The sequence below is a fragment of the Gossypium hirsutum genome, chromosome D09 (assembly GCF_007990345.1).
Source record: "Gossypium hirsutum isolate 1008001.06 chromosome D09, Gossypium_hirsutum_v2.1, whole genome shotgun sequence".
In the NCBI taxonomy this organism is placed as follows: Eukaryota; Viridiplantae; Streptophyta; class Magnoliopsida; order Malvales; family Malvaceae; genus Gossypium; species Gossypium hirsutum.
Genome location: NC_053445.1, coordinates 32,877,442 through 32,900,559, shown reverse-complemented (window position 1 = coordinate 32,900,559; position 23,118 = coordinate 32,877,442). Strand labels below are relative to the sequence as shown.

Here is a 23,118-nt window from a genome sequence, read left to right as displayed (position 1 = left end):
TAACACATCTTCAAGAAATCCTTTAGGACGTACTAAGGATCGGTCAACTAATTGTAAAGTGACTTTTGTGTCCTTCCGCTCTCCCAAACCTAACCTCCTATATATTGACAATGCCATGAGGTTAATACTGGCTCCAAGGTCACATAGGGCCTTCTTGAAATTCACTCCACCTATCTCAATGGGAATGGTAAAGCTACCGGGATACTTTAGATTAGGAGGAACTCTTCTAGACACTACCACACTACATTCTTCATTAAGTGGAATTTGCTCTTTTCTCTCTATTTTTCTCCGATGAGACATAACTTCACTAAGGAACTTGGCATATTTAGGCATTTTCTCGAGGAGTTCTAATAAGGGGAGGTTTATATTCAAGGCTTTAAACATCTTGAGAAAGTCTATGAACTCCTCATTATCCCTCTTCTCCTCCATGCTGTTCAAGAGGAGCATAACAAGTTTGCTGCTACAATCATTGCTGAGGGTTTGACTCAAGTTCTTCAAGACTAGTGTATAGAAGGTACTAAATGGACAGTGTCAAAAAAGGACTATTACACCGTGGAAAGGGCTTCTTTGAAACCCAACTGTAGGGTTTTGTACCACTTCCTTAAGACATGCCTAATTTCTTCAACTCATAACTCCACGATTTATAAGGAGTGATTGTTGCTGCCCTAGTCCATAATAAAAGGAAGGAATATAAATGTGGGACAAATCATATTCAAAGAAGTCCACCAGTATGCCTAGAAGGATGCAGGGAGCCTTAATTTTCCCTTCTCATCATCGCGTTGTGCTAGCCTGTGAATGTCTCTATCCAAGCAAATGAATATGTCACCCCAAATAAAGGGGCCATTATAAAGCAAATTGTAGCGAAGATTTCATGGAAGGATTTGTTGCAGCACCAACCTCCTAGTCCTGCCACTAGCTCTTCTACCCCAATTTGTGCCATGGCACCACACTCTACTACTAATAGCATCTTTAAGTAGCAAGTGCTCAGATCCTATGATAAGTTGCACAAGCAACTCAATCTATTTGAGACTTAGCAACTGAGCATTGCTATAGACTTGGCACGGGCACAAGAACAAATGGCCATATTCTGGTCCTATATGGAAAAGAGAGAAGCTACCATAAAGAGGTCCCTTCAAAAGAACTTCACCAAACCTATTCCTGCGTTTCTTAACTTTCCCAAGGAACTACATGCAAATGAAGAGGAAGGGGAAGGGGAAGATAAAGCAGATGCCAGTGCGACAAACCCTATCCCCACACACCCTGCTACTGAAAGACAATAAGTAGAGGAACCTGTAAAAGAAGACAAGACTAAATTAGTCAGTATTGAGACTGATAATGAGGAAGGAGTAAAAGCAACTCCAACTCTTGCACCACCAATGGATAGCACTGCTACTATCCCACCTCCATTGACTGAACCTGTGTCTACACAAGATCAGGAGATCAATCAGCTCATTGATGATCTCACCAAATTTGGTTATGAGGAGGAGGAAGTTCCACTGAATGTATTGAAACAAAAGCTGCAGTACAAGCATGCTGCACGCAAATCCACCCGCACAAATTAAAGTCACAATGTAAACTTAGATCCAACCATTTAGTCAAATTTTTTTACCATTTGTTTGCCTTTTTATTTTATTACATCATGCATTCATAATTTTTGTCATATCATTTTATGTATATATATATGTTTTTTCTTTTTTGATTCTTGTCTGTTAATGCATTGAGGACAATGCATCCCTTAGGTTTGGGGGTGTGTTGTGCATGTAGGATGCATTAGATATTTAGTTAAGTATGTTCATTTTAGTTTTTTTTTGTTCATTTTTTCATTCATTCTACCATGACGTATAAATGCCAAGGACTGTTTAGACTATAATGAGTATATGTTTGTCTGTGATGTTTGATGATGAGATTAATTCTTCAATAAATCTACAAAATTGTGATAGTGGATTAGGTGATTTTAGCTTAGGATAGTTGCTTGAAAATTGACCTTTAAAAATAGAATACCCTAACTCCTATTGTAATTGGTCTATAGTCAGTTTCTTTTAATAAAATTAGAGATTCTTGAAGCTAAATTCAATAAAATGGCAATACTCAATAACAAATAAAATGGCAAAATTTAAGTAAAATTAAGAGAAAAATAAAAGAAATTCCATGAAACACTCCAACACTCCAATGCTTGAAACTGTCGAATAGGTCAGCAACATTTTGTTTGCTCTATTGTGTTGTTGATTAGAAAAGCAGGTTTAAGTAAGAGTGTGTAAAAAATAATAATAATAAATCATTTAGGGGCACTCCACTGTAGTAATAGGCTAAGTAGCTAAGGAGGTAGTTGTTTGCTCCATCCATCTTATAAGTTAAAAGCATTGCCTTCATGAGTAAATCCCATTAAAATCATGACATGATTGAGTAGTCGACAATTTGATGTACGCTCCACTGTGATTGTTGAGTAAAAAAACCATATGATGAGATGAATCCCCTAGTTGAAAATTTTATAATAAATAGATATATACTTATTAAAGTATGCAAGATGCCAAGTTTACAAAGAAAACTAAATTCGGTTAAAAGATGAACTATGTAATTTAGGAGACACTTCATATAGTCAAAATTGCATAAAGACTTAGAATTTTTATTTTTAGGGTAATATTTTCTACACTGGCTTTGCTAAATAAGCTTATGAAGCTTGAAAAAAATTTTAGACGCAGAAAGTTCCTGAAAACTAAAATACAAAAATATGCTCTATACGGTTTAGCAATACATTTGTAATTATGTTGCTATGGCAATTACTGCATTCATGCACTCTTGCATTTTTTGCTAGAGGGTAAGTAATAATTCAAGTTTGGGGGTGTAATAACTCTTGAAAAGAGTTATATTTCAAGTCTTTAGACTTGGTTAATTTCTTATAATTAGGTGAATTTAGTTGCATTTTAGGATATTATATTAATATATTTTTAGAACATTACATCATGGAGCTTAGACTGGGCTTAAATGTTATTTTATGTTACTTTTACTTGTAGGTGGAAAGAATGAGAAAAAGGAAGTAATGAAGTGAAGTTTTGTCATGGCAAAAGGTTGGTTAGTTTGCCAGCACTAATGCCATGGCAATGCCAGTAAGACGCTGAGTCAACAATCAACGTGTACTAGCCCCAGTTGTATTTTTACCAGAAAATCTACTTGGAAAGAGGGAGTGAAAAAGCATGGATTGAGAAACTTACCAAAAAAACAAAAATATAAAACGAGAAAAGGGGAGAGGCTTTTGGAGAGTCTTTTCTAGGGGAAGGATCCTGAGGAGAAAAAAAGGGGTAGTAGTAAAGGTTCCGCAGCAAAGCAGAACACGAAGGAGAAGAAGAAGGCACTCAACTTGGTGTTTGCAAGACATTACGCCACCAGAGTTGAGGCTGGATCAGCGAAAGCTTCCTGAAGTTCTTTCTTTACTTTCTTAAATTGCTTCTTTGTGAAATTAATTATTGGAGATGTTAAATGATAGTTTGAATTCTAATTTGTTAACCAACCCATGAGTTAAATCTCATCAAGTTGGGATTACTCAATGATACTTTAATTTTCCATTAATGTTGGAGGTTGGATCTGATCTATTTTACTATTTCATTCAATTTGTTCTTTTGAATTGTATGTATACAGTCTCTAGACATAGATGAATGCATAGTGTGTTTATAAACATAATCTAATTTTGAAAAGGTTAGATTAGTTGGACCAAAATTGATTGATATGAGTGGGTGTTTGACAGAATCCCCATAACAATATCTAGACATAGAGCATTGCTCATATAAAGTGAAAAGTAATCAGTACTGGGAATTACATTTTAGTTCTATAGACATATATTTCCTTAGGTGAGGTATCCTTAGGTCTTGCTCTCAAAAGAAGCAGATCATTTTATATCCATTTTGAGTAGTAAGTAGATTAAGAATTTTTCGATGCATTAATGGTGTATAAGGGAAGATTCCTAGTAATCCCAACTTTTCCATTAACAGCATAGACCCTCTCACTTTTGTCCTGGTATCTTTTCCATAACATATTTTTAAACATTTTTTTGTTTACATATTGCACACATCATTATTACTTTGATTACCATTGCATTTTTGTCATTGTTTTGCCTTAGCGTTATTCACAAACTTCATAACAGCAACTTAATCAAGTTAATCCTATCCAATCCTTGTAGAGACGATCTTACTTATCATTTTATTACTGGATTCAACGTGTATGCTTGCACACTTACACATTATATTTACACGCAACAATGTTGGTCCTCCCGTGCTGTGACATAGCGTCCGGTATCATCCTAAAATGTCTTTTAATGGTCTCCTGCACACTCACAAAGTGCGTTAGCTCTCGCTTAGTCCTCATTCGACCCTTAGAGTCAGTAAAAGACTCAATTTGCACATTTTAGTGAATGAAAGTAAAACTAAAAACCTTAACTAAAATGTAATGAAAATGCTTTTATTCAAGCTCCTTAAGTGTGAAAACTAGTTTAACCTACTACACCAAATTTCGGCAGATCACCTTCCTCTATTATTGTTTCGTTCACCCATTCTGGATATTCTTCTGTCTGCAGAGACGAATGGTTTAGGAGTTCCTTTCCCTTGTGAGTATCCTGATGCCATTATCTTATTTTCTCAACTCTAGATTCGACGCATCTTGGTGCCTTTTTGATGGCATACCAATGTGGTTTTTATCGTCTTGGGAAAGGACTAAGGTTTCTCCTTAGGGTTGACTGAATTCAAGCATTAATAATCATTGGTTTTCCTGTATCTCCCAATCCTCATAGACTCCTTACCTGTAAATTTCAGCATCGTAATCTCAGTCTTCATCTGAACACATATCCTCGAAATAACCCATTCTCCTGTTGACCAATCTCCTTTAGTTATTACAGTTGTAATTCTGATTCGGGAGGTGCACAAAGATCATCCTAAGAAAAACAAATGAGTAATAGTAAAGTTAGTTAGTTAGATAAATTAAAGACTGTATCTACAACTTAAAAAATTCCTAATTATTACTTTTGAATGCAAAAATTAAAATCCAACTAGTGACGTTGCCTCCCCAGCAACAGCGCTAACAACTTGACCACCTCCGAACGCACTAACGTCCAGAGTGTGAATATTGCAGTAAAAAATATAGATATGAGAGGTGATATCTGCAAGTATACGGGTCTAGTTGTAATATAGTTATACAGAGTAGGTGAGTTCTCCGAGGATTGTACCCAAGGGAGGCGAGTGCTAGTTCGATTCTAAACTAAACACAAAAAGATCTAATTAGTACTTTAACTAAGTTATAATACGAAAGTAAAATAAAAGGATTTTTTTAAGGTTATGTTGTGACACCACTAGTCTGTGTTTCGACATCAAAGGAAATCTCGTGAATTCTCCGTTCTGCTCCTTATGTTGTGACATTGAGCACTCGTGTTGCAACATAGTGACTAGTATCAGTTTATTATGCCTTCTAATGGTTTCCTACACACTTATAAAGTTCAACAACTTACCCTTAGGCCTTATTTGACACCTAATGTCAATAAAAGACTCGATTTGCACATTTTATGAGCTTAAAAGGAACTTTAGAAAACATAATTAAAACTTATTGAGAATACTTGTTTTCAAAAAGTTCCTTTTAAGTAAAAAAAACAATGGAAAACTCTTTTTTCAAGGACTAAGCAATCGTCGTAATACACAACTCCTTTTGTAGCTTGGTTACGGAACATGGTACGTACCACTCCAATACCTGACACCATTGTCAAAATTCGTTGTACGATTTCTCCCATCCACTATGCTTCTTCTCCAATGCCTTTTTCTTTGCCAACTATGCCTTGTGGTAGGACACAGTGTAATCGAACTCGCTATGGATGTGGGCAATAACAGGGACCGAAATCCTAGGTCTTATTTTAACCATGAGTTATATAAAGTTAGATATCATATCTGAATCCAATTTCAGATGATCGTTTGACATGCCTAAGAAACAATAAATTGGGTCACCATACGTAATAGAATGTCAGAAAAAAAAGGTCAAAATTTGATTGATATTGTTAACCATGATACATACCAACTACAACACATGTATATGGTGCGATACACTCACTAATCGTCTAGAATGTCAATTTCTTCCTCGCAAATGCCATGATTTTCCATGGACATCTTGTTTCATGTGTTGCGCACTTCCTCATATTTCACGGATCAGGAGCATGTAAGGGTGAAGTTGACGCCAAGTTGTATGTGGTACCGCTTGACGACAGCTGCAAAAGAATCTTTAGATTCAAACTTGATCTATTGTAATTTGGCGTAACAGATTAAACTAATTTTTGCACTTTAGGAGCTTGAAAGCAAGCATTTCCATTAGGTTTTAGGTATGTTTTCATAAGTTTTCTTTAAGTTAATAAAATGTGAAAATTGAGTCTTTTATTGACCTTAGGGGTCAAATGAGACATAAGGGTGAGCTAATGACCTTTGTAAGTGTGTAGGAGACCATTAGAAGGTGTACTAAATTGATATTGGTCACTATGTCATAACACGGAATGCTCAATATCGCAACATAAGGAGCAAAATGGAGAAATCATGATACTGCTTTTGATGTTGCGCATAGCCTAAGGGTGTCGCGACATACCCCTAAAGATATCCAAAGAGGAGTATGTTGACTCCTATTTCGGACACAGGTCTTGGTGTGTCACGATATCGACTGTGAATGAGAATTAAAAACAAGCCAAAGGGCGTTTTGGCCCACACTATCAAACTTAAAGCTCAGAAACGTTAGCTAACCTAGATTTAAGGACGACGTCAACTGAAATCAATAAATAAGCTCTTTTATCACATGTAAGAAACACCAATTACTTAGCTTAGAATTTTTCTTTTAAATTTAGTTTAGCTGTTCTTTATTCTTAGGTTTTAGGTTTATTTTCCAGTTATTTTGTTTATTTCAGGAGATTTGATTTGTAGGGACAATCAAACTTGTGGATTCACTTCATTCTTAATACAAATAAGGTGTTTTCTTAAACTCTACACTTCAATCATTTATCATGTTTTCTCTTTACATCAATTCTATATTATTTATGAAAACCATGAGGAACTAATCCTTCTTTGGGGGATTAGTGAGTGGAGGTATGATTTGTTAACTATTATATAGGGTTACTCAACGGATCAGCTATTTGGGAATAGAAGAACCTAAACCTTAGGCTTGACAACCCTAGGAAATCATCAAGGTGGGAATTAACCCAAATTTGGTATGGCCTACCCGTGAACACCTTCACCCCAAAATGGTGTGGACTTTGAGGTTGGAAGATAAGCAGTCCTTGTTGACTCGTTATTTGAGTGGAAGATCAAAAGATCCTACTGGGTAGTGACTAGTTGATCGACGAGGAACCCAAAGTGACAGTTAATAAGGATTACCAAAGCGAGCTAATCACCTATAATCAAATTTGATTTATTCTATTATTTAATCTCTTAAATCTTATTTCTTTATGTTATTTGATTTTATTACTATAAAAAACCTTAAAAATCATTCTATTTTACTTCCATACTATAATTAAATTAAGTTACTAATTCGATCTTTCGGTGTCTAGGTTAAAATTGATCTAGCACTTGCCTCCCTTGGGTACAATTCTTAGAGTACTCACCTACTCTATTGTAACTATATTACAAATAGACCCGTATACCTGCAGATGTCGCCTCATAGATCTATATCTTTTACTGCAATATTCACACTTTGGAGATTAGTATGTCCAGAGGTGGTCAAAACTCCATTCAACCTCTAAATGGTCGAAATTTGTAGATGAAGACACATGCCTTGGTTTCCTATGAGTGAGGTCTGGGTATTCTAAACCCCCTTCAGCAACAAGATCAAGGGTTCGCATGTAGGGTGGCGATTGGTATGCCATGAAACTTGGGTCATCCCATCGAGCAATATCTGCAGCTTTACCGTCAGATCCACTGTCCTCTGGTTCAATAGTAATGGGATCTGATTCTAAAATTATTGTAATTTCTACACCATCGTGCCTCTGCTCTGCTATTGGGTCATTATCTATTTCTTCTTCCTCTTCGTTCTCTTCTCCCTCTTTGTTATCAACCCCGATTGCAAGTCTAGGGTTGGATGTGCCCTCACCGGTGGAGGTTTTCGAAAGTAGATTATTCATTCTTGTAAATCTGATGTCAACCAAAAAATCACTTTTGTTTGACCCACCCCAGTAACTTGATGGTGTGCTCGTCTAAGTGTTACTAGTGTTGAACATCAGCGTGCCAAAGATAAAATCGAAGGCACTGACAGAATGTCGTGCGGGTGTGTCGTAGGCCCAGTAACCAAATACCCCTGACTATTACCCGCCTATGGATGTACTAACGCCTAGAGTGTAAACACTGCAGTAAAAGATATAGATATGTGAGGCGGTATCCACAAGTATATGAGTCTAGTTGTAATATAGTTACAACAGAGTAGGTGAGTACTCTGAGAATCGTATCAAACGGAGGTGAGTGCTAGATCAAATCTAAACTAAACACAAAAAGAACTAATTATTACTTTAACTAAGTTATAGTACGAAAGTAAATTAAAGGGAGTTTTTTATGCATTTTATAATAATAAAAGGAAATAACATAAAGAAATAAAATTCAAGAGATCAAAAGATAGAAAAAATTAAATCTGATTATGGGAGATTAGCTTGCTTCGATATTTCCCATCAACTTTCACTTCAGGTTCCTTTTCGATCAACTAGTCACTATCCCAACAGGATGTTTCGATCTTCCAATCGAATAATGAGTCTACAAGAACTACTTATCTTCCAACTTCACAATCCAAATCAGTTTGGGGTGAAGGTGTTCATAGATAGGCCATACCAATTTTGGGTTAATTCCCACCTTGATGACTTCCTAGGGTTGTTAGGCCTAGGGTTTTAAGTTCTTCCTTTCCCAAACAGCTGATTCGTTTAGTAACCCTACAAAATAGTTAATAGATTATACCTTCACTCACTAATCCCCCATAGAAGGATTATGTAACAACCCGATTTTTGACCCTAATTGGAACAGTGGTTTCGGGACCACAAATTCGAGTCCAAAAAAAATAAAAAATATATATCTTAATATTATTTTCTGTGTTTATTATGCATGAATTAACATATGTGAAAGTTTCGTGAATTAATTTTATTGTTTGTGTGCTTAATTTGAGAAAAGGGCTTAATCGCGTAAAATGTGAAATTGACTACTTAATGTGTAAAGTGCTAACTTGCTAATGTCTTTATAATGTGAAGTCCTTAATAGGAAATTAGGCCATTAATTAAGATAGTGGTTGGCATTATGTTTATAATATATAGTTTTTATATTATTTATAAAGGTTATAATAATATATTATATTATAAAGTTATTATTATAAAAGACAAACAAATTTAAAAGCCATATTCTCATCTTATTTTGACCGAAACTAAAGAAAAAAAAAGAAGAAACCTAAGCTAGGTTCGGCCATTTTTGAAGCTTGATTCAAGGTTAGTTTTTATTCGGTTTTTGATAATTTTTACGTTTTTGAGATCATTGCTTTGTGTTCTTTAAAGCCCATGCTTCAATTTTGTGAATTGGTGATGATTTTGAAATTTGCCATTGATGTTAGCTTGATGTTTTTGTGGTTTGATGATGAAATATAAACTTTTGTTGATAGATTATTATGTTTAATTAAGTGATTTTTGATAAAAATGTGTATTAAGGATTAAATTGAGAAAGGTGTAAAATTCAAGGTTAAATGTGTGAATAAACTAAAAATATGGGCTGCTAGTAGTATGGGTAGAATTCGGCCTAACAAGGATTTAGTGAAATTTCGTGTATTTTATGTTATTTTGAAATAAGGACTAAATTGAAAAAAATGCAAAATGTTAGGGGCTAAAATGCAAATTTCCATTTTTATGTTCTTGAATGAAAATTTAATGAAATGTTGAATAATTAAGTTAATTTTGATATTAATTAGATTGGAAAAAATGGAAATCGGATTTAGATTGGGAAAAATCGGAAGTTATCGATTAGTCGTTCCGGTCCGTTTGCGTTCGTACGAGGTAAGTTCATAAGTAAATAAATGCTGTTAAATTTGAATGTATATATGTTATATGTGTTGAATTGATCTTTAATAAATATATGTGTATATGCCGAATTGAATTTAGAGTTGGAGAACTAGTTACGAGCTTGAATCGATAGAATTAGGACGTCCAAAAAGCCCCATACGAACCATATGAATAGTTAGGATACATATGTCATGACATAGGATTCCGATATGTGTTATCGTGTAAGACCACGTCTGGGACGTTGGCATCGATTTGAGATTTATGTATAAGACCATGTCTGGGACATCGACATTATATTTGATTTCGTGTAAGACCCTGTCTGGGACAGTGGCATCGATATTGATTACATGTAAGACCACGTCTGGGACGTTGGCATTGTACGAGTTTTTTTTAGCTATCCAAGTATCCTATTTGATTCCGAACGGTTCAACGGGCATTCCGAGAAGTAAATGAGTATATGAATGTGCATTCGAATCAGGTATGTTTGTGATGAATATGAATTTGAGCAATGAAAGTGAGTATGATTATGATTATTCGTTATATAATTTATGTTAAAATGAGATGTGAATATTAGCAAGTGAACTATGAAAAAATTAATCATATAAGAAATGTAGAATTGTAATTGTGTTTTTCCATATATGATTTAGGTAAAAATGATTTGTCTATGAAATTTTGATATGAAATGTGAGTATGATTAAAATGATGATATATATGAAATATATGATAATGAATGATGTGTTTTATATGCTCGTTATATGAAATAATGGTTCTATGTTTCGGACATGAGAATTATGAAACACGGAACATGGTTTTGATGTGTGGATTGTTATGGTTATTCGGGCTTGGAAGTGTATAAAAAGAAATTGATATATTTTTACAAATAAACTATAATAAATGACCATGATTCGATTGGTATGTAATGAAATTGTGGAAGCTTAATCCTACGAATGAGCTAATGGTAGATATATAAATTTGAAAACACGGTTTATATGTCCATCCATAATTAAGTCTAGTGAAGTTACCTAATGTGGTTTTAAAAAATTACGATTATGATGAACGTATATGTGGTTGAGATTTTTTAAATTTAGCTTAGTTAAATTGAATTATAAACATTATTGGAATGATTTATTTGCTTATGGCTTACTAAGCTTTCAAAGCTTACTCTGTGTGTTTTTCCTATGTTATAGAATTTCGGAGACTTGCTCGGGTTGGAAGTCTTGGGAGATCTCATTACACTATCCAGTATTCATTTCGGTAAATAAACGCTTTGAGATTTGGTTATATGGCATGTATAGGCTAGTTTTGATATATTTGATTTTTTGAAATGTGTATATGTATATAGCCACGCGAAAATGGCTTGTTCATGATGCAAATGTTGGTAATTATATTTGGTCATGTTATAAGCTTAATTGAGAGGTATGATTTATGGTAAATATGTTGTGATGTTGGTTATATGATTTGGCAATGAGAAGTGGTAAGTAGGGTATATATTCGGCTTATTAATTAACTCACTTTGGTAGCATGAAAAGTGGTATAATATGGTTTGGTAAAAGGGGTCATTTGAATATCTATAAATGAAATATTGTTTTGATGTTAAGATATGAGATAATATGTTTATCTTATAGACTGGGTGATGGAGATGTTATGATTTATTGAGTTAAATTTGATAACCGAAAGGTTGTTTTTTTCAAATTGTTGGACATTTGAGATATGAATACATATGCCTATTTAATGTTTGCTTGTAGTTCGTTTTAAAAAGGTCAAATCGTTGATTCAATGATGGTTATAAAATGTGTTATATATATAGGTAGTTATATGTTCGGCTGTGGTATTTGACTATTTAGGCTCGATTTTTGAATGACAAAGAATGTATATGATCTAATTGATATGGAGGTTAATTGAATGATTGATTATTGAAAATATTAATTGGTTGTGTATATGAATTATAGGCATGATATTTTGCATGCGAATTAGGTATGAGGTTCATGTGTGTGGTTGAATATAACATGTTAGATATGTTATTTAGCTTGCAAATTAGATATTTTATGACTTGGCATTTGTATTCGAAAATGGCTAAATTTGATTTAGTAAAATGTACATAAGGTTATAATGTTTAAAATGCTATGATTTGGTAATTGAATTTAGAAATGACTTTTGGTTTTAGGGTGTTATGCACATGGTTCGATGATGTTAAAAAAAATTTAGTTGGTCATGTATAAAGTTACCTAACGTTTTATGTGCAAATGATTATTAAACTGCGAGATATGGCTAAATTAGTTTAACAGGTGTATGTATAATGTTTATTAAATATTACGTTTGTTATTTAGTTAATGATATGGCTTGGATTTTTGTAATTTTGAAACATGTACAAATTGGTTTTGATATTTGATGGCTTGGCTTGAAAGTTTTGAATTAGCAAACGTAATTGAAATGGTTAGATATTGAAATATAGTTCGTATAAGAGAATGTTCGATAAAGCATGATCTGTGTGGTTAGATATGTGATTCGAATAAATGATTTTGACTTGTATGAATAAGAGGTTGGTTTATTAATTTATTTCGAAAAATTTTATAAGGGAGAATACATTATTGGGCCTATGAATTGTAAAGAATGTCTGTTCTGAACTGTGTTTTGTTTGGTAATACCTCGTAACTCTAGTCCGGCGACGAATACGGGTTAAGGGGTGTTACAGATTAGTTCCTCATGAATTTCATAAACAATATGAAATTGATGTAAAGAGAGAACATGATGAATGAATTTGAATGTAGAATTTAAGAAAACGCCTTATTTTTATTAAAGATGAAATTGAATCCATAGGGTTTGACGGCCTCCATAAATCAAATCTCTAGAGATCAAGAAAAAACAAACTCAAAAAATTAAACCTAAAACCTAAAAAGAAGAAAAACTAAACTGAAATTAAGAGTGAAATTTTATGCCGAGTAATTAGTGTCTTTTAGATGTGACAAATGAGCCTATTTAAAGATTTCACGCGGTCCTCGTCCTTAAACCTAGTTTAGTTGACATTCCCAAAATTTAAGTTTGATTGTGTGGGCCAAAATTCCCTTTGGCTCGTGTTTACTTCTGTCCAGAGTTGATTTCAATACACACCAGGAACTGTGTCACGACATAGCAGTCAGTGCACTCCTGGGCATCTTCAGGGGTATGTCGCGACACCACTAATCTGTGTCACGACATCGAAGGCAGTCTCATTAATTCTCCATTCGCTCCCTTTGTTACGACATTGAGCACTCTGTATTACGACATAACGGCCAGTATCAGTTTATTACACCTTCTAATTATCTCCTATAGACTTATAAAGTTTATCAGCTCACCCTTAGGTCTCATTTGGCCCCTAAGGTCAATAAAAGACTCAATTTTCACATTTTATTAAATTAAAAAAACTCAAGCAACATGAACAAAAACAAGAAATAAAAATGATGACCCTTGAGCAAATATAATACAAGTAATGATTTCGGAGCATATGACTTAGGCATTTCACATTCACTAACAACTTTAACATGATGCATAATTGATTTACCACTTCTGACCACAAACACCTAAGTTCAGTATGTTACAAAATATACAAGGATTAAGGGTCTCACCTATACGGAATAAAAAAAGGATACAAGTAATTTGATTATCCGGGCAAAATAAAAATAGTCATTTATGCTATTGTTTAATATAATTTCCATTCATGCACAAGGATATTTAGGTCACATAGGACTTTTTGGCTTTTAACATTCTAAGGCTTAGGATAGGTATGGAATTCAAAGACAATAAGCATCAAAAGGGGTTACAAGCACGAAAATAGTTTGGTACATCGTATTGATCCCTATTCTTCCCTTTTAGTGACCCTTACCCGTTCACCACCTTATTTCTCCTTCTCTCACCTTCCTTGTTTCTCCACATAGGAAATCATAGAATGACATAGTAACTACAACTAGCCTACGAGTTTCTGTGCACTAATGAATGAGTTTTTCTTATTCTTGTGACTTTTTTACTTTTCTTTTTCAGTTCATCTCACTCACGAATGTTTTTTTTTCTTTTTAAGAACTTTTTCTACTCGTATTTCTTTTTGAAATTTTCTTTTCTTTTACACTTTCAGGCTAACCTATAGTTCTCATATCACACCAATCTTTCCTATTCACTCTGCTTTTACAAACTCTGTCTTTACAAACTCTGTCTTGATGTATCTACTTAAACCTCCATACGTATAGCCAGACGTCTATAGCCGTGCAATGCATGACCAAAGAAAAAGGGCAAATACAAATTAATGTTTCATGCTCAGGGTTTGTAATGAGGTTCATTAAGAAGTGCCAATAGGCTCAAAAATTAATACTAAAGGTGAAATACAAATAGGTCAGCTTTTTGGCTTTGGATGTGTTCCAAAAAATGCCTTAGGTCATCCCTTAATATCTCAATATGCACAAATTCAAACAACAAAACATTTCAATCCATTTATCATTCATACTAGCATGCTCGTTTCATTATATTTCTATATCATTTGGTACATTTGATTGCTTACTGCCTATTTACAGTGTAACATATAAAACTTAACATTATAATAATAAAAATTTTAAAATAACCTATCATCATGCCAAATTTATTTGTAAACACAAGCAACCTATGTACATGCTCCTAACCAATCACTTGTATTTCTACAAGCTCAAGCACACAAAAGAAAAGAAAAATTAAAGAAAACATAAAAATTTAAAACATATTTTCTATGTTACCCCTATACTTTAGTTAACACATTATCCTCAATCTATAACCCATAAAAGATAAAGAAAGAAGTTACTCGATTGATCATGTTCGTTCCAACTGTTAATGGTGGGTGATTCCTCCTTTGTTCGCATACGCTGAAATTGTTTGTCTTCTTCGTATTGGGTTCCTACATAGAAAACTTAAACAACATGCAATATAACTAAAAAAACTACTATTAATCCTACTCCTACAAAGTTCAAATTAAAATCATCCAAAAATTGATACAAGTCTTTTAAAAAAATAGAATTATAAAAATTTTCAACCTTCCTCCTCAAAATCAATTCCTCCATTCCGTCTTCTTCCTCATCTTCTCCTTCCTTTTCGCTTTTATGCACTTCTTCATCCTGCTCCAGATGTGTTTAACCAAATATGTAAAGTGTATAATTGGGGACCCAAATGTTGTTTTGCCTAGCAAATTCTTAAAATATTAATCCCAACTCTTGCATCCACTGTATCATCCAATCTAGCTTTGGATGACTACTCTCACCAACTTCTTGTTGAGCTTGTGTCATCCTCTATGATAAAGTTGGCGTAGTCATCACTTCTTCTTGTCATTTGTTCTATTCTTTTGTTTGATTCGCTTACAAATCTATGTATTATTAGAACAAGGTGTCTCTAATAATACTTCTATAAGGTTTCATCGAATACTTAATGGATATCATCGATACACCTATCTTTTTTCATAAAGTCATCACTAAGTGGGGAAAGAAAACTCCCACCTTTTGGCCACTAATGCATCTATTCATGTTTTGGTGGATCCATTTTTTGATACACACCTTCATTTTTTGCAAAATTGCATATAGTAAAATTGCTTGAAAGGTATTAACATTATAAACATTTAAAATAGGGGCTATTCGCGTGCACACCAACTGAATCCACATCTTAGCCTTTGGAAGCATAATAGCTTGATGAAAGGATGTGGGAACATTAGTACCTAGGTGATAATTCTATTCGCCACTTTCTTCAGTTAAAAAGTTTATAATGTTATTAATATTAATGTCCTAAAAATACTCTAGAATAGTTTCACCGATAAAATCTTTTTCATAGTATGGAGCATTATAAAAGTCGCAAATAATTCGAAGGGTTACTCACACTTCTTTTCCTCGCACAAGTACTATGTCCCACATATGACCTTCAGTGTTTCTAGGCTCTTGGTCCCTTAAGGATGCATAAAAATTTTGAACAAAAGGGACCACAGCATTATCTTTTGGGTTTGTCCAAAAACGCTCCCACCTATGATAACCAAAGGGCATAAATCCTTACAAAGAATCATAAATAGATCAAATCCCCTCTCTTGAATGAATGTTTTTCCTTAAAGTTCATTAAAATATTTTTCAACATTTGAATTCAAGAAACTAGAGGGATTTTGTTCCATTGGTAGCTTCGTTTCCATAGTTCGTCTAAATTTTCTAGGGGCATTATTACCAGTTTATGAATGAGAGCAAAATATTGAGAATTTAATGGAACATGTAACGCCCCAAAATTTGGGCCTAGAAGTATTGGGCCTTGAGCAAGGGAACGGTTAGGAAACTTTGCATAAATGAATGTCTACTTCAGTGGTTAAGTGATTTAGGAGTGTTTGGAAGTGTTTGAGAAGTCCTGGGTTCAAACCTGGGCCTTAGCAAAAATTTTAGTTTTAAGTGTATAAAACCCTGGATGCTTGGATGTAGGCCTTTTAAATTATTGTGTTAAAATAATGTCATAAAGAAGCATGTGGTCTAGTGGTTGTGGCGTCATTAAGGTTGCAAGGGAGCCTGGGTTTAAGTCTTGGCTCTTGTAATTTATTTTGGTTTTTCTTTTAAAGGAACTTGGACTTTGGTATTTAGACCTTTTAGTTAATTGAAGACAAAATGTGGCACAAAAGAGCTTGTGGTCTATTGGCAAGGTGACGTGTTGTGTAACTGTGAGGTTTGAGGTTTAAGTCCTAGGTTGCGCAATGGGGTATTTATTTTGTTGCTTGAGCTGTGTAAGTGGCAGAGTTGGAGTGAAATTCGTCGTTTTCTCCAACTTGCATTGCTTCCATTCCTTACTGGTGGTGGTCGAGGTTGATTGGCAAATTTCTTGGGAACCAAGGGTGCGATGATCATTGATTTGTGGAATAAGAGTGTTCAGATCGAATGGAATCTGCAAATCACACCAAGTGTGTAAATTTCCCACTATAACTATAGAACGGCAAAAGCTGAAATACGACGTTTGGGACCACACGAGTGTGCGATCGATCATGTGGAAAGCCGAACCTGTGAATCATGGGCAATATACTGTAGAGTCCTCCATGAGCATTTCCATAGGCTTGGGCCCATTTGCACCGTTATGACCATTTAGGTCATCTGTGTTGCTCGAAGTGACTATAGGCCTTCGAAAAGGTTGTAAAATTATCGAAATACCCTCGAAGGGTAAAATTACTGAAATACCACCGAATGATAAAATGACCAAAATACCCCTAAAGGTAAAATTATCGAAATACCCCTAAAGGGTAAAATGACTGAAATACCCTCGATGGGTAAAATGACCGTAATTTCCCTATAGGATAAAATGACCGTAATGCCCCTGTAGGGTAAAATAACTGTAATGCCCCTATAAGGTAAAATGACCGTAATGCCCCTGTAGGGTAAAATAACCGTAATGCCCTTGTAGGGTAAAATGATCGTAATACCCCTGTAGGGTAAAAAGACCGTAATGCCGTTGTTGGGTAAAATGACTATTTTACCCCTCGGGGTTAAATGATTGATTTGCTTGTGATGTAAATGAATGATTTGTCCGAGATGTAAATGACTGATTTGTTTGTGATTTGTATGACTGATTCCGTGCATGGTATTCTGCATACACGACATACTGCATGGGGTGCGGATTCTGTTATGGAGGAAGTACTGTACTGGTGGCTCTGCCTCAATCACAGTTACTGATGGCTTGGCTACATTTACTATTATTGGCATCTTTGCTGCAATACTGTTGTTGGTAGCTTTACTGTGATACTATTGACGGCTGTGTCCGAATCATATTACCATTACTGATGGCTTTGTGTTGATCATACTACTATTACTGATGGTTATGTGTCGATCATATTACTACTACTGATGGCTTTGTGCCAATCATATTATTGTACTTATGGCTTGTAGCCATTCTATTTATAGCTTATAGCTATCCTATTTACGGCTCTTAGCCATTTTGTTTATTGGCAGCTTTGCTGCGATACTGGTTAGTGCCGCAATCGGTGCTACATACAGAGTGTAGGGATGGGTGGGTTGATCTAATCCCTACAGGAGTGTAGGGTTGGACAGGAGACGGAGTGCAGGGTTGGTATGGGTATTTATGCATTGCATATACTGATTCTGATATTGAGATGGGCTTAGGCCCAGATATATGTGATATGTGCCATTTGATATGGGCTCAGGCCCAACCGAGGCTGATGGGGGCTAAGGCCCAATCGTCACCGTTATTATATTGGGCTAAGACCCACACTGTACTGTTACTGTTAAAGGGCTCAGGCCTAGACTGTGTTGTTTCTGTTTACTGACTGTTTCTTTAATAAGGGGATTACACACTGAGTTTTCGTAAACTCACCCCATTTTTAACCGTTCAAGTAATCCTCAATGTTAGACGGTTCATAGCTGTGAGGGACCCGGAGGTGGCCACACAACCGTATCAGCTTTCGTTTTTAGCTTTTGATTTATAAGTAACTGAATTTGGGTATTTTTATGTAAAAGGCATTTTAAAGTTATAAACTTTAAATTAGGATTTTTATTTATTTAGTTTGTTATAAACTGATAGTTGTAGAATAAGATGGGCTTTCAAAAGGTAACCATTTTCAAGACACTACATTTTTGCAATAAATAAGATTTTGGAAAATTTATATTGTTTTAAAAGTGATTAGTTTTTAATGAAGCACGCTTGGAAATGAACAACCCGTTTTGGAATCACCGTTTAATAACAAATGATTAATTGATTTTAAAGATTTCAACAATAAAAAGTTTTAGGCTAAACACCTAAATGTGACACCGCCAGATTCGGCCATAACTCCTAGGCCGGGTTTGGGGTGTTACAGAACAACAAAAAGTATTAAATTAGGAACCCTTAACCTCGTAGAAATCATTTGAATTCCTCGTTTCGTGCATCATCTATTGTTCTATGAGTGTTATCGTTCTTTTTGGTACCAAGTATGGTTAAGGTATGGAAATTTTAAAGTGAGGAGATTGGGGGTTTAGGGTTTAAGGTGTTAAAAGAGATTTTGAGAGGGTTGAGAGGATAAAGGGCTAAAATGTGTTTAAGAAGGGAGTTAATAGGTTTTTAGATTAAAAATTAAGAGTTTAGTTGTTAAAAAGTTAGCTGAAATGGGTTTCAAAGCCGTCAGGTTGTGCCGTCGAATCGGGTCACTTGGGAAAACTTACAGTGATGTCGCGACACAGGGTTCCATGTCGCGACATCCCTGGAAGTTTACCATTGTAGTGACATCGGGGTTCAATGTTGCGAAACACTTAAGATTTTTGGTTTTCTGGGTATCCTAATTTTGGTGTCGCGACACTGAAAGTCCATGTCACGACATCAAAAGAATTTTCTAAGTTTTGCTAAAACTATTATTAGTGTTATGACACAAGGGTCTTGTATTACAACACTGGCTCTATTTTCACCCAAAATTCCATTTTCTAGAGTGTTAAGGTTTCTGTAGAATGCAAAATTAGGGAAATTTGAAATCTATACTAAACAATTAGCTAAATATACAATATTTTACAAAAATTTTAGCATTAATTCAGATAATTTTAAGTTTTACTATCGAATTCATCTGAAAGTATCATCAATTCATAGATAATTGATTCTTATGTTCTATCAGTATTATTCCATTTTCCATCGTGTCATTCTACCTTTGCCCTCTTTTCTTTTTCCTTGAACATGTTTATTCATTCTGCATGCATAAAAGGAAGTATATCCCTTGACTTGGGAGTACTAGAAACAAATAATTCTTTGCAGTGTTCCCCTAACTTCCTTCTACTTTCCTCACTTAGTTGATGATCACATTTAAAGATTTCAGTCTCACCATTGATTTTCATGGTTAGTTCATTTTTTTTCTAAATCAATGGAGGACCTAGAAGTGGCTAGAATATGTCTACCTAGTAAGATCGGGATAATGAAGATTTGTTGGGATAATGAATCTGTGCACTTTGACCAACACATCTTCCAATACCTCTTTCGGATGTACTGAAGGTTTGTCAGCCAACTGTAATGTTATCTAAAAGTTTTGATATCCCCAACCCGAGTTTTTCAAAAATGGATTGAGGCATTAAATTAATACTAGCTCTTAATTCACATAGAGCTTTATTAAAATGAATGGTCCTTATCTCTATAGAAATAGAAAAACTTCCTGAGTCTTTCAATTTTTGGGGAACATGTCTCGAAATAATAACACTAAAAGAGGCACATAAGTTAACTTGTTCTCCTACCTTAATTTTTTTACGCCTAGACATAATTTCCTTTAAAAACTTGGCGCATTTAGGAATTTTTTCAATTAACTCGAGTAAACGAAGGTTTACATTTAATGTTTTGAACAAGTTTAGGAAACTTACAAACTCATCTTCATCCCGCTTTTGTTTTTCTTCTAGTCTTAAAGGGAATGAGATCTTTGTAATGACAGCATCTTTAGTTATTTATTTTTCTGGCTCTACTGCCAGTACAATTACCTCATTTGATTTTGGTTCTTCTTCAGCCTCTAAGGATTTCTCTAGAAGATCATCAACATTCTCCATATTTACCTTTAGAATAAGGTTTTTTGGGCTACTCGGTGCTTTGTCCGCTTAGAGTGCTATTGCTTTCACGTGCTCCTTACCTTCCCTCCAAGGATTATCTTCTGTATTTCTTGGAATATTGGTGCCAATTTATCTTTTGATATCACCCACCATGATTATCAATTGGCTTATTTGATACTCAAGTTTAATCAATGTTCTGGTTGAGTTAGTGCACTCAGACTGCACCTATTATACATGTATTCTCATTGACTACATCTCTCCCTCGATTCTATCCAGACATTGACCATATGCAGTATGGTTACTTAGGTTGACCCCATCTTGAGGATTCTACAAATAAAGAGGTTGATAGTTAGTACTTTTAGCTTGATTCGAACTATTACTTCTTCAATGGTTTCCTTCCCATCTCAGATTCAGATGATCTCTCCGACCAAGATTGTAGGTATTCGAATAAGAATTTCTACCCTTATTTTCAAATTATTTGATCTACCGTAATTTGGTGTAGCAGATTAAACTAGTTTTTACATTTAAGGAGCTTGAATACAAGCATTTTCGTTATGTTTTAATCAAGTTTCTTTACTTTTCCTTACATTCAATAAAATGTGCAAATCACATATTTTATTAGCCTTAAGGGCCAATGAGGCCTAAGAGAGAGTTATTGGACTTCGTGAGTATGTAGAAGACCATTAGAAAGCATTTTGGGCCAATCTTGAAAGTTATGTCACAACATTGAGAGCAAAATAAAGAAAGTAAGAAATTACCTTCAATGTTACGACACAGGCTGAGGGTGTCGCAACATACCCCTAAAGGCAGTTGTAGAGGAGTAGACTAGTTGCTATGTCACAACACAGGTCCTCGTGTGTCGCGACATTGACTCTATGATGAGAATAAAACACGTAGCAGGGGTGTTTTGGTCTGCACAATCAAACTTAAAGCTTAGGGACGTCAGCTAACCTAAGGTTAAGGACGATGGCTACTGAAAGGCTATAAAGAGGCCCCTTTGACACACATTATAGGTACCCATTCAATTAGCTAAGATTCTCTTTTTAGATTTAATTTTGTTTTCTTAGGTTTTTAGAGTTTCATTTATTTTGTTCTTTATTTTCTTTCAAGAAATCTGAGTTGTAAAGGAGATAAACTCTTATGGATTTGCATTCATTATCAATATCGATCAAGATTTTCTTAAACTCTCTACTATTCATTCATTATGATTAATTGTTCCATCTACTCCATGTTATTTATGAAAGCCATGAGGAACTAATCCTTCTATGGGGAGTTAGCAAATGGAAGCATGATCTTTTAACTGTTGTGTAGGCTTATTCAATAGATCAATTATTTGAGAAAGTAAGAACCTGAAACAAACCCTAGGCCTGACAACCCTAGGAACTCATCAAGGTGGGAAATAACCCAAAATTGGTATTGCCCATTCGTGAACACCTTGACCCCAAACCAGTATGAACTATGAGGTCGGAAGATAAGTAGTTCTCATAGACTTGTTATGTTAGTGGAAGATCGGAATATCCTTCTAGGGTAGCAACTAGTTGATTGATGAAAAACCTAAGACAAAAGTTGATTGAGATTGCTGAAGTGAGCTAATCACTCATCTCCAGATTTGATTCACTTTATTCCTCTCTATCTCTTGTAATTTTAATTCTTTTATGTTATTTTATTTTATTAATTTAAAAACCCTAAAAAATATATCTTATTTTACTATTGTACTATAGCTGATCTAAAAGTATTAAGTAGATCTTTAAGTTTTTAGGTTAATATTGATTTAGTACTTGCCTTCCTTGGGTACCATCCTCGGAGTACTCACCCACTCCGTTGTAAAACTATATTACAACTAAACCCGTATACTTGCATATATCGCCTCATAATTCTATATTTTATTGTAGTATTCACACTCTGGACATTAGTACTTCCGAAGGGAGTCAGTAGTTCACGTTCTCAATAGGATTATTGATGTAGTGGAAAAGTGGTTTGTATTCTCCACACATATACGGTTTATTAGTTGATTCGATACGGTTAAGTCTATCCACTAACTGTTGATACCTATAATCTTCTAAGATCACTTTTACTGTAACGGATTTCTGACCATACGTAAATCATTCAATAGGCCACTGATAGGATTTTAATACCATATTTTCAATTATTTCGTATGCATCCTCGTACGTCCTATTCATAAGTGCTCCTCTTGCTGCTCCGTCTAGTCCTGATCTTGCATTCGTATCCAACCCAATGTAAAATACATGCAACCATATCCACTCAGAGAATTCGTGGTGTGACCATTTCTAAATCAGCGTTTTGAAACGTTCCCATGCCTTATGAAAACTTTCTCCTTCCATCTATCTAAAGACAACAATCTCTCTTCTTAGTTGAATCCCTATATTAATAGGGAAAAACTTTTGTAAGAACTTTCAACCAAGTTCATCCCATGTCGTGATAGACCCTGGTGCTTGCGAGTCTAACCAAGAAAAGGCGTTATCAATTAAAGAAAAGGGAAACAACCGAAGATGGATAGCGTCATTAGTGGCTCTGTTGTACTTTAAAGTATCACAAAGTTAGAGAAACTATTTTAGTGTTGATTTGGATCATCTGTCA

The 23,118-nt window shown here is 34.7% G+C and overlaps 1 non-coding gene across 1 annotated transcript; it reads left to right on the top strand.

The window, feature by feature from the left end:
- The first annotated feature begins 22,788 nt into the window (after window positions 1-22,788).
- LOC121221532 (small nucleolar RNA R71) lies at window positions 22,789-22,894 on the top strand. The gene has a single exon (XR_005918922.1). It is a non-coding gene; the product is annotated as a small nucleolar RNA R71 (small nucleolar RNA).
- The last annotated feature ends 224 nt before the right edge of the window (window positions 22,895-23,118 follow it).